This window comes from Bos indicus, chromosome 12, assembly GCF_029378745.1.
Source record: "Bos indicus isolate NIAB-ARS_2022 breed Sahiwal x Tharparkar chromosome 12, NIAB-ARS_B.indTharparkar_mat_pri_1.0, whole genome shotgun sequence".
NCBI lineage: Eukaryota > Metazoa > Chordata > Mammalia > Artiodactyla > Bovidae > Bos > Bos indicus.
The window spans coordinates 14,912,845-14,924,955 of NC_091771.1; the positions used below are offsets into that span (position 1 = coordinate 14,912,845).

The 12,111-nt window shown below is 44.5% G+C and overlaps 1 long non-coding RNA gene across 2 annotated transcripts in view; it reads left to right on the top strand.

The window, feature by feature from the left end:
• Window positions 1-9,600: 9,600 nt before the first annotated feature.
• LOC109566686 (uncharacterized) overlaps window positions 9,601-12,111 on the top strand; it is a 42,135-nt gene continuing 39,624 nt past the window's right edge. For both annotated transcript variants that reach the window (XR_011569678.1, XR_011569677.1), the window contains exon 1: window positions 9,601-9,669. This is a non-coding gene — a long non-coding RNA (uncharacterized lncRNA). The remainder of the gene's footprint in view (window positions 9,670-12,111) is intronic.

A 12,111-nucleotide genomic window follows, 5' to 3' on the forward strand; every position in this document is an offset into this window, starting at 1 on the left:
GAATCTGCCTGCCAATGCAGAAGACACAGGTTCAATCCCTGGATTGGGAAGATCCCCTGGAGAAGGAAATGGCACCCCACTCCAGTATTCGTGCAGGGAGAATTCCACGGACAGAGGAGCCTGGTGGGCTACAGTCCACAGAGTCTCAAAGAGTCAGACACAACTTACTGACTCAGCACACATGTACACTTGCAATACAGGGGACTCGGGTTCAAGCCCTGATCTGAGAACCAAGATCCCGCACGCTGTGTGCCACAACTGCTGAGCCTATTAGTCCAAGCCCCCTGGAGCCCCGCCACAACTGGAGAGCTTATGTGCAGCAACGAAAGGTCTTGTGTGACACAGCAAAGATCCCGGGTCCACAGCTAAGGCCTGATGCAGCCAAATAAAAGTATTAGGGGAGAGGAAGAAAGAAAGAAATGAGCACGTAGAAACATTAAATACTTGCCCAGGGTAAGTGACGGAGGTGAAATTCAAGCCCACGTCTAACTCCAAAGCCAAAGCTCTTTCCATGATTTCATTCCTCCCCACTTTCCTTGAAAGAGCAGATAGTTCAAACCTCAAAACCGTCCTCTCCTCTGACATTTCTCAGTTGTTCTGTTTCCCAAAAGAGACCCACAGAGTTGCGAGAAAAATTGAGAGGCAGAGTCTTCACTTAACAAAGCTCAGTCCCTACCCTCTGTACCTCGGCCCCATATACTTCCCTATTTTGTAGAAATAGTCATGGAAATCGGAGCTAATTAGACTGAACCTAGGGAATGTCAGGAAGAAATGGAAAAAAACAAGGATTTAGAGGCTGTCCTTAAAGTTAAGATTTTATGATTTTCAAGTGTAAATGAAATACAAAGTGTGCCAACAAAATATTGCTTGGGAGAGAGCCCTTGGAGGATCTGCTTTAATGAATAAATAAGTATATTTTGAAATTAGCTTTCTATTGTCTGTAGTAAATCCCCCATATGAGCTTGAAAGTAGTTGCTTTCTAATTCATGAAAAGAATTTCCTTCTATTGTTTTGCTTACCCTGTTGGAAGCATGGTGCTTATAGGGAACCTCAATTCAGGGAAGGCCACTGGTGCAAAATCCACCAGTCTGAGCCAAAGTCAGAGGCCAGAGGTCAAAGCTATCAGGTTTAGCCTAGGGAGGGCCCAGGTCCAGAGAGTCAGGTGACCTGGCATTCTTGGATCCAGAGAAGCTCATTTGTGGGCCTTCTTGCAAATGAGGCCCTCAGAGAAGAGTTCCTGACTTATGTAGACTTTGTTGTTAAAACCAAAGTTTTAACTGTATACTGTTAACTGTTTTAACTGTATACTGAGCTACCGTATAGCTCAGGGAACTCTATTCAGTGCTCTGAGCGAGCATGCATGCCTGCTAATTCACTTCAGTTGTGTCTGTCTCTTTGCGACACTATGGACTATGGCCCACAGGGCTCCTCTGTCCATGGGATCCGCCATGCCCTCCTCCACGGGATCTTCCCGACCCAGGGATCGAACTTGCATCTCTTATGTCTCTTGCATTGGCAGGCAGGTTCTTTACCATTAGCGCCACCTGGGAAGCCCATTCAGTCCCACTGAATGGGACGGAAATCCAAAAAAGAGGGGATATATGTATATGTACAGCTGATTCCCTGGTGACTCAGACGGTATATGTAAAATGACTTCCCTGGTGGTCAGACGGTAAAGCGTCTGTCTACAATGCGGGAGACCCGGGTTCGATCCCTGGGTCAGGAAGATCCGCTGGAGAAGGAAATGGCAATCCACTTCAGTACTATTGCCCGGAAAATCCCGTGGACAGAGGAGCCTGGTAGGCTACAGCCCATGGGGTCGCAAAGAGTCGGACACAACTGAGCAACTTCACTCATTTATAGCTGATTCACTTTGCTGCACAGTAGAAACTAACATGGCACTGTAAATCAACTATATTCCAATAAAAATTAATTTTAAGAAGATCAATCAATCAATAAAAATGAAGAGCCCTTGACTTGATGTGTTGGTAGGCTTGGCCCCAGGTTCCTACACTCAGCTCTGGACCCCAAACACCTCAGTCTGGCTCACTACTTCATGCTGAATGTTTTCTGCTCACCTCCCAACCCCACCCCCAACCTGATCCATTATCCACCCTGCTGTACATCCCAATCCTAAAGAACTCTAAGAACTGCATCTTTGACCTCTTACCTTCTGGCTTCCATTTGGGCTCATCAACATTTGGGGTATTTATTACCCTGGATTCCTCAACACTGAGGCAAGACACATCGGTAAATGCTTTCCTCCATCAAAGGCCAAAGTTGCTTTCTGGAAGCCCCGTCCCTACAGTTATACTTCTGGCCTGGTCCCTTTAGCCTTTGCCTCCCCTTGCTTCTCTAGGTTTATCAGTGGCCGTGTGTGTGTGTGTGTGTGTGTGTGTGTGTGTGCGCGCACTCAGTCATGTCCAGCTCTTTGCAACTCCACAGACTGTAACCTGCCAGGCTCCTCTGTCTGTGGAATTTCTCAGGCAAGAATACTGGAGTAGGTTGCTATTTCCTTCTCTAGGGGATCTTCCCGACCCAGGGATCAAACCCACGTCTCCTGCATTGGCAGATGGGTTCTTTACCAGCTGAGCCACCTGGGAAGCCCTGGCAGTGGTGATAGCTTCTTGTTATTGCTAAACTGGCATCTTCCTCATCTTCTACCCATTCCTTTAGCTCTGCCTACAACTTTGCAAGTATTTTCTTCATGAACTTTCAGGTGGACCATTTGCTTTTCTGCTGGGACCCTGATGGAAATGCTACTGCATGTCCAGTATCTAACGTTTTGGAAAATAGTAGATACTCCGTAAAAATGTGTTGCCAGGGAAAAAAACCAAAAACGAAGATGATGGATGGGGAATAGATTCTACTTCAAAAGGAGAATAACTTTCCTCTCCCTTCACTCTCTCCCCAGTAACTCTTGCCTTCCACTCCTTTCTTCAATTTTTTTTTTTTTTTTTTTTTTTTGCCTCTTCAGCTTTTGCTTTATGATCTTATTCCCAAGAGTCCCCAGGGAAAGAGAACTGAGGACAATGATCTAGCCACAGTTACCCATCCCCACCCCCGAAAAGAACTAGAATTGAAAACGGAGGATTCACATGCCTAGTTCCCCAAGTCAGTGGATTCTGCCGAAAATGTCAGTGGAAAAATGCAACACAAGTGGATGGTGAGATGGGAGACGTCTGTAGATGAAAGTCAGCGAACTGATAAATTAGCAGTACATCCCATCTGGCGTGAAGAAGCCACAACAGAGAATAAAGCAGGCTTGCGGAGGGGAATTATGGATTCATGTACACTGTGCCAGAGAGGTTCTCATTTGGCATTCTAATGTGCTGACAAGCTGTGCTGAAAGGCCATCTCATTTTCCGGGCCCATAATGAAATGATAAAGGAGTGGTCAATTGCCCTGGGCCCTTCTTTAGGAAAAGCCACAAATGCTGAATTGGTACATCTGGACGGGGAAAGGGGACTAAATACTAGGACACATGAAGTTTGTTACCAGGGACTGGAGCTAATCAGCAGTGAAAGCCAAGAGGATCATGTTCAGTTGGAGCTTCTGGTCCTTATATATGAGAGACAGGGGGCTGCTGGCTCAACTATGAACAAAAAGTTTGACCTTCATTTCTCTTTATCCTCGGTGGCTCAGATGGTAAAGTATCCACTGGCAATGCAGGAGACCCAGGTTCAATCTTTGGGTCAGGAAGATCCCCTGGAGAAGGGAATGCCTGGAGGATCCTATGGACAGAGGAGCCTGGTGGTCTATAGTCCATGGGGTCACAAAGAGTTGGACCTGACTGAGTGACTAACACTGTCTTTATTTTCATGTTTATATAAAGACAGAAAGCTTATATCAGCCTCCTTGTATTAAAGCAGGGACATTTTCTGTGACTTTCCAAGAAAAATCTCTGTGATTTTCAACCCCCTCTCCTCGTATCTTTTTATTTATTGACTTATTTTTTATTATTATTATTTTTTGGCTGTGGTGCTGTACAGCAAGTGGGATCTTAGTTCCCTGACGGAGAGTCACACCCATGCCCCCTGCAGTGGAAGCCCAGAGCCTTAACCCCTGGACCAACAGCGAAGTCCCCCTCATCTCTTTTTTAGGTTTTGCTCCATTTGCTGTAAGTATTTGTGGAGCATCAAGACTGTTCTAGGTCTTCCAGATAGATCAGCATTCCCAGAGATGCCAGCGGGGAGGAGAGGACTACCTTTGGCTTATCAGCCGCCTGGAGCAGGGCCACATTTGGGAGGAAGCCGAGCCTGAGTCCAAATTCTGGCTCTTCCACGGTTAACTAGCTGTGTGACCTTCACCTCTCCATGTCTCGGTCCCCACATGACTCCAGTGGGGATAATCCCTGCATCACAGCATTGTTGGGAGGATTAAGTTAGGCAGCACGTGCTGGTACCCAGAATAGTCCCCGGCTCTTAGTAGGCCCTCAATAAGCGGTGTCTGTAAGGGTCGCTGGCCGCCAAGCATCCCTGCATTAGTTGACCACAAAGACCGTGGCGCGGGCGCAGGATGAAATAAATCACTTTTGTTTTCCCTGTCCGGACAAAAGAAGTCCCCTGGCTCTCGTTGCGTATAAAGCAGCCAAAACAGACTGAGCCCTAAGAGCCCCCTTTGTCCCAACAGAGGCCTCATTTGTCAGACCCAAATGCTGCCCTGGCAGTCCTGGATGCCTGTGCCACTGCTACAAATCTGTTTGGGTTGGAGCACCCCCAGTTCACTGCTGTGATGCGTCCAAGCTCCCGGGCTGGCCAGGCGCAGCTGTGAATTCATTCAGAGTGGCCCTGCCCACGGGGCTCCGGTCACCGTCGGCTTTAAATCCTGAGAATCAGCAATTCATTTTGATGACCTTGCTCCTCTCTGGGTTGAGGTGGCCCAGGGGCCCTGGCCTGCCAGGGGGTCAGATGACTTCTGGAGAGGATTTCTGGGTTCTAGGAGCAAGTGTCCTTGGTGTAGGAAGTGAGGGGACCTGGCAGGATTTCTCTTGGTGCCTGCTCTTGGAGCCTGTGCTAGGAGAAAGACACTGCTTTTGCTTTGTAAGTTGTTAGAGGGAAAAGAGTAGAACTTTTAACAGAGTTTGAGACAGGAATTCAGGTGGCGCTAATGGTAAAGAATTCACCTGCCAATGCAGGAGATACAAAAGATACAGGTTCGATCCCTGGGTCAGGAAGATCCCCTGGAAGAGAGCGTGGCACCCCACTCCTGTATTCTTGCCTGGAGAATCCCATGGACAGAGGAGCCTGGCGGGCTACAGTCTGTGGGGCTGCAAAGAGTCGGACACAATTGACCAACTGAACACAGCACAGTTCCTCATTCTGTTCAGATGAACTGCAAACCTGAAGACAAGGACACTGGAAGCTATTATAACTTCTGAGGCTGTAAGCACAGACCCAGGAGCTGGCGTGTGGGTGGGTTATCCACGTGGGCCTCACAATCACGCCCATGTCTCCCAGGGAATTACTGTTTCCACTCTCCTTGAACGGGGTGAATAATCAGCACGATCAGAACCATGAATCCACAGACCTTCACTCCAAGTGAGCTCACGAGCTGTCTTTTTAAATATATTTTTTATATTTCCCTTTTTATTTCTAATTGTGGTAAAATACATATAAAGTTACCATCTTGACCATTCTAAGTGTATGCATCGTTCAGTTGTGTTTAACACTTTCACACTGTCGTGCAGCCAATCTCCAGAACTCTTTTCATCTTGCAAAACTGAAACTCTATTTGTTGTTGTTCAGTCTCTAAGTCATGTACAGCTCTCTGTGACCCCATGGACTGCAGCACACCAGGCTTCCCTGTCCATCGCCAACTCCTGGAGCTTGCTCAAACTCTTGTCAATCAAGCTGGTGATGCCATCCAACCATCTCATCTCTGTCATCCCCTTCTCTTGCCCTCAATCTTTTCCAGCATTAGAGTCTTTTCCAATGAGTTGGCCCTTCACATCAGGTGGGCCAAAATATTAGAGCTTCAGTTTCAGAATCAGTCCTTCCAGTGAATATTCAAGGTTGATTTCCTTTAGGATTGACTGTTTTGATCTCCTTACTGTCCAAAGGACTCTGAAGAGTCTTCTCCAGCAGTACAATTCAAAAGCATCATTTCTTCGGTGCTCAGCCTTCTTTATGGTCCAACTCTCACATCTGCACAGGACTACTAGAAAAACCATAACGTTGATTATACAGACCATTGTTGGCAAAGTGATGAAACTCTATACCTATTAAATAATAACTTCCCATCTCTGCCTCCCCCAGCCCCTTGAAAACCAACATTTTACTTTTCTATCTCTATCAGTTTGATTACTCTAGATACCTCATATAAGCGAATCATACAGTATTTGTCTTTTTGTGACTGGTGTATTTCACTTACCCTAATGTCCTCAAGATTTATCCGGGTTGCAGCTTGTGTTGGAATGTCTTCCTTTCTAAGCCTGAATGATATGACAAGTTGCCTTTTTTTTTGGCTATGCTGGGTCTTCATTGCAGCATATGGGCTCTTTGTTGCTTCACACAGGCTTTCTCCAGTTGCAGCACACGGACTCTAGGGTTTGAGCTTAGTTGCCCTGAGTCATGTAGGATTTTGATTCCTGGACCAGAGATCAAACCTGATTATTAACTACTGGACCACCAAGGAAGTCCCACAAGTCGTCTTTTCTAATTACAGTCCTCTTAGGGATCCTTACAATATGAAGGAGAGCATTAGAAGGACTAATACTGAAACCAAAGCTCTAATGCTTTTGGCCACCTGATAGCAAGGGCCAACTCCTTGGAAAAGACCCTGATGCTGGGAAGAATTGAGAGCAGGAGGAGAAGGGGACGACAGAGGATGAGATGGTTAGACAGCATCACGGATGCAACGGATGTGAGTTTGAGAAAACTCTGGGAGATAGTGAAGGACAGGGAAGCCTGGTGTGCTACAGTCCATTGTGTCGAAGTCAGACAAGACTTAGCATCTGAACAACAACAAAGGCTGGGTGGGGAAGACCATTTAGGGTTTGACGTTTCATAAAGCCTACAGAGATTGAATCTTTTTATGGATATATTACCATCACTTATATTCAATATCCAATGTCACGTGCTGCCCATCAGGTAATTAATGCATGTTGATCACTGATGGTGTAGAGAGCCTTGGGTCATACATCACTCTCTGTACTGAGTTCTGAGGAAGACCAGGTCTTGCTTTCCAGGGGAGAGGGAGGTCCAACCATACCACACAGCTCTGACATGTGTTAGTGGTGAGTTCCTTGATGAGTCACTTCACCACTGTGACTTTGGTATTTTCATTTGGTATCAAATGAAGATGATATTAGGGCTTCCCAGGTGGCACTAGTGGGTAAAGAATCTGCCTGCCGATGCAGGAGACATGAGACTAGGGTTCAATCCCTGGGTCAGGAAGATCCCCTGGAGGAGAACATGGCAACCCACTCCAGTATTCTTGCCCAGAGAATCCCAGGGACAGAGCAGCCTGGAGGGCCACAGTCCATGGGGTCACAAAGAGTCGGGCATGGCTAAGCACTAGTGAACTCTCCTTAGGTTGGGTGGGGATTAAATGAAAGAGTACATACAAAAGCAGCAAGCATGGTGCTGGGTCAGTTTTCAACAAACGGACATTAAATATTAGCACAAAGCAAACTAAAGATGAGATTCTTCCCCTCATGAAGCAGAGAACCCAGAGTGGCCAGTGGCTCTTGTACTTTTTGAGTTAGGGGTCCCTCTGAGAGTCACATCCATGAATACACAATCTGACAGTGAATTTCCAGGGAATTCTTGAATCTTATGATGCCCATTCATGGATTTGGAGCACCAAGATCAGAGATCTGGAATCTAGATAGCAAAAGAAAAAACATTCACAGACAATGTAGATGATGTTTTACATGGTGTGAAAAATAAAAAGCAGTTTAGCGCTGTTTAGTGCTAAATTACAATTACAATACTAATTGTTGTTGTTGTTCAGTCGCTAAGTCATGTCCAACTCTTTACGACCCCATGGGCTGCAGCACACCAAGCTTCCCTGTCCTTCACCATCTCCCAGAGTTTGCTCAAACTCATGTCCATTGAGTGGATGGTGCCATCCCACCATCTCATCCTCTGCCGCCCTCTTCTCTTTTTGCCTCTAATCTTTCCAAGAATCAGAAGATACTGAGAGAGTCAGGTGAATCCAATCAGAAACACTACAGATATCCAGAAATTTCCCAAGAATTTAGCACTTCCTTTTCGTTCTACTGTGAGTGGTTGCTCTTTCACTCACCACCCTGTGAAAGCACTTATCCTCTTGGTAGCCACAAGATGTAGCTTTTTTAAAAAACCATTTTATTTATTTATTTGGCTGCTACCCAGTCTTAGTTGCGGCTTGCAGAATTTCTTGTGGCATGTGGGATCTAGGTCCCTGACCAGGGATCGAGCCCAGGCCCCCTGCGTTGGGAGCATGGAGTCTGAGGCACTGGATCACCAGGGATGTCCCTTCACAATGTAATACTTCTTGGCGTCTGTCCTGTGGCTTGGTGGGTTCACTTTCCAGTCCAACCTTTATGCCTTCTTCCTCGTGTTGCACACTTGGAGAGCCCATCTGTGGCGTAGTGCCTCTCCCAAAGCCTCACAAACGCAACTCTTTCAATGAGATTGTGGGTGGAAAATCACTCTTGGGATTGTTTTAAACTTTCAGATATACCACTGTCCCACGAGGTTCTCAACTGATTTAATATCATTCCATAGGTGTCTCCACAGATGCTTGGTGAACAGACATGGCCTTGTGTTTCAAGGGGGGTTGTTTTTATGGGCTCAGATGGCTTAGCTCTAAAATCCAGCTACCATCCTCTACCTCACTGGGTTATCTGTCTAAAATTGGGGACTGGGATAACAGTGGAGGGCACCATCAGTTTCCTGCCTGCCTGCCTGCCTGCCACCCTGGACTGTTCTCCAGCCAACTCAGGGCATGGGCATCGCCTAAGCAGTTCTACAGGTGTTACCAGTCATTTCAAATCCACTTCTAATGGCACCATTTCAACTGCTATTATAGATCCCATTTCTGCACCCTGCCCTCCATGGCCTAATGTGAGCATTTTACTAAATTTCAGTATCCTTGTAATCACTGCTTCAAGCCTAGCATTAAAGATTTATATGGTAACAAAAAGCCTCTTGTCTAAGCAAGTAGAGGAAAAACATATAGGGAGTCTAATCTTCTAATTGCCTAGGAACTGGCAGGTTACTCAACTCTCCAATTAGAGAGCCTTTGATTTAAGTTAAGTAGCAAATCTATTAAATCTGATACCTTAGAATGGTTTGAGTAGCCATACTGTTATAAACTACTTTAAAATGGCAGTAATCCGAAGAATCCAGGGTAAGGTAAGAAACAAGTCTACTCACACTGCCAGAACAAATAATACAACCTGCCCCGAATATGTCAACCTTCCAAATCCAAAGCCATGCAAAAGATAGCATCGATCAAAAGGATTTCTACTCTCTTTCCTCCCATCATCTTAATGCCAGCAAAGCCAATTCTTCCCAGTGGCAAGAAAAATAAAGCTGGCTCTATGTTTCATTTGACTTTGTTTTTAAACTGCACTTTCCCCCTAACTACGAGATGTATTCATGCTCCATGGAGAAAGCTTGGGGAGCAACACAACAAAGGAAATGTCACTTAAGGTCTCATTTGCCAGCAAGAACCACTGTAAGTATTTTAATATATGACTTTCCTTTCTTTTACATTTACCGTAGATAGAAAATTTTTTACAAAAACTAAGCACTGCTACACAAGGTCTTTTGGTCTACTGGTCTATTTATTTCATTTAGCAACAGATTATATTTCCATAACAATAGATAGTCTCCTTAGCATGTTTCCTAATGGCTACATTCAGCTCAGTCCTTTGCATGTACTATAATCCCCTCGAGTTAGATGTTAAGTACATTACAATGTTTTTCTGTCATAAATAAGGCTTTGATGGATATCTTTATAGGAACATCTTTAACTTCATCTCTGATTGTTCTTAGAACCATCCTAGAAGTGTAATTCCTATCACTAACATAAGCACATACTTCTAATCTTAGGCAATCTTCAAGTTCCTCTTTTGATTTTATGTATTTATCAGTCATTTCACCACCAAAAAATAGCACTAATGTGGATACAAGAGAAAAGGAACAAACATGCCTCCCGCAGACCCAAAGACATCAAACCTTAAAGTTATTTGCTAAAGAAACTTGTAGAGGACAGACTAGAGATGGGCTCTTTTCTGAAAAACCAACCAGAAAAAAATAGACTATCTGCTGATGCTAATGGGGAGATTCAAGAGGAACAACCAAAACATAATTTGAAACACAAATTTCAAACTGAATTTCCAACATATCCAAAAGTAAATTCCTTGAGGAAGGTGATGCAGTTAGGAAAGGCACAGTTACACAGACCAGAAACAATGCATTATTTCCAGTGAGTAATATGTAAAATTGCGGCAATACATGCGGATTAAATTGTCAAAGATAAAACGGTTGGGGATGTGAGAGTCACATCTGTGACTTTTTGTTTGTTTCTTTTGTTTGTTTCTTTCTATCCGAGCTGAGCACACACACGTTTAAAGAGTGGAATCCTTTTACAAGGCTTACTGCAGAAACAGCAGTCACACCCATCCCCTCTCACTTCTTTTCCTTGCAGAGGCAACTACTTTCTCACTTTTTTAGCTGATTCTCTTGCCATCATCATAGGCTAGGCTAGGCTAAGTCACTTCAGCCGTGTCCGACTCTGTGTGACCCCATAGACGGCAGCCTACCAGGCTCCCCCGTCCCTGGGATTCTCCAGGCAAGAACACTGGAATGGGTTGCCATTTCCTTCTCCAATGCATGAAAGTGAAAAGTGAAAGTGAAGTCGCTCAGTCGTGTCCGACTCTAGTGACCCCATGAACTAGAGGGGTCCTAGTCCATGGAGGCTCCTCAGTCCACGGGATTTTCTAGGCAAAAGTACTGGAGTGGGGTGCCATTGCCTTCTCCGGCCATCATCATATCCCTAATAGTTTATTTCTCTAATTATGTGTCTAATATTTTTCTAGCTTTTTATTCAGCCCAATTATTGAGATTACTTTTTTCCTAGATGAAAACATTATACACTGTCTTTCCACTATGAAAGGTGAGAATTCAGCTCACTTATACTCCATCAATACACTGGTACATCTAACAGGCTTGCGGTTGCCAAGGGGGAGGGGCCTGGCGGAGGGATGGAACGGGTGTTTGGGGTTGGTGGTGGTGGTTTAGTCGCTCAGTTGTGTCCCACTCTTGCGACCCCATGGACTGTAGCCTGCCAGGCTTCTCTGTCCAGGGGATTTTCAGGCATGAATACTGGAGTTGGGGTTAGCAGATGCAAACCTATTATACACAGAATGGATAAACCACAAGGTCCTACTGTATAGCACAAGGAATTCTATTCAATATTCTATGATAAATCGTAACAGAAAAGAATATTGTTAAAAAGAATGTATATATATATATAGAGAGAGAGAGAGAAAGAGAGAGAGTGAATTTTTTTACATCTTTTAAAAATTGAAGCATAGTTGATTTGCAATGTTCTGTTAATTTCTGCTGTACATCAAAGTTATATATAATACATATATAGATATAACTGAATCAGTTTGATGTACAGCAAAGCTATATATACATACATAACTGAATCACTTTGATGTACAACAGAAATTAACAGAACATTGCACATCAACTATACTTCAATTTTAAAAAGATGTAAAAAATATTCGCTCATATATCCTCTCAATATATTATCTGTCAGTCTATGTGTGCATGTGTAACTTTGGTTAGATCAGTAATCAGTGATTGCATAAGGATAATAATATTATTCTCTGATTATTTTCTGCACTATGTTTGACCAAGTGTTCATCATTATTTCCTTTGCTTGGTTTTGTCGGTATTGCTATTGAGTCAATCTGAACCTGTCCACCAATGTAGTCAAGAATTATCTACAGACATTCAGCTGTCTGAATCAAGACATTCAGATGTTATCAACTCTTGTGTCATTGTCATCTGAAAGTCCTCTCCTGGAAACCTCGACTGCTCCAATCCATCTGGTTTTCCTTATGCCTCACAAAGATTCCTCTCCCTCATCCAGAAGCTGAGGGAG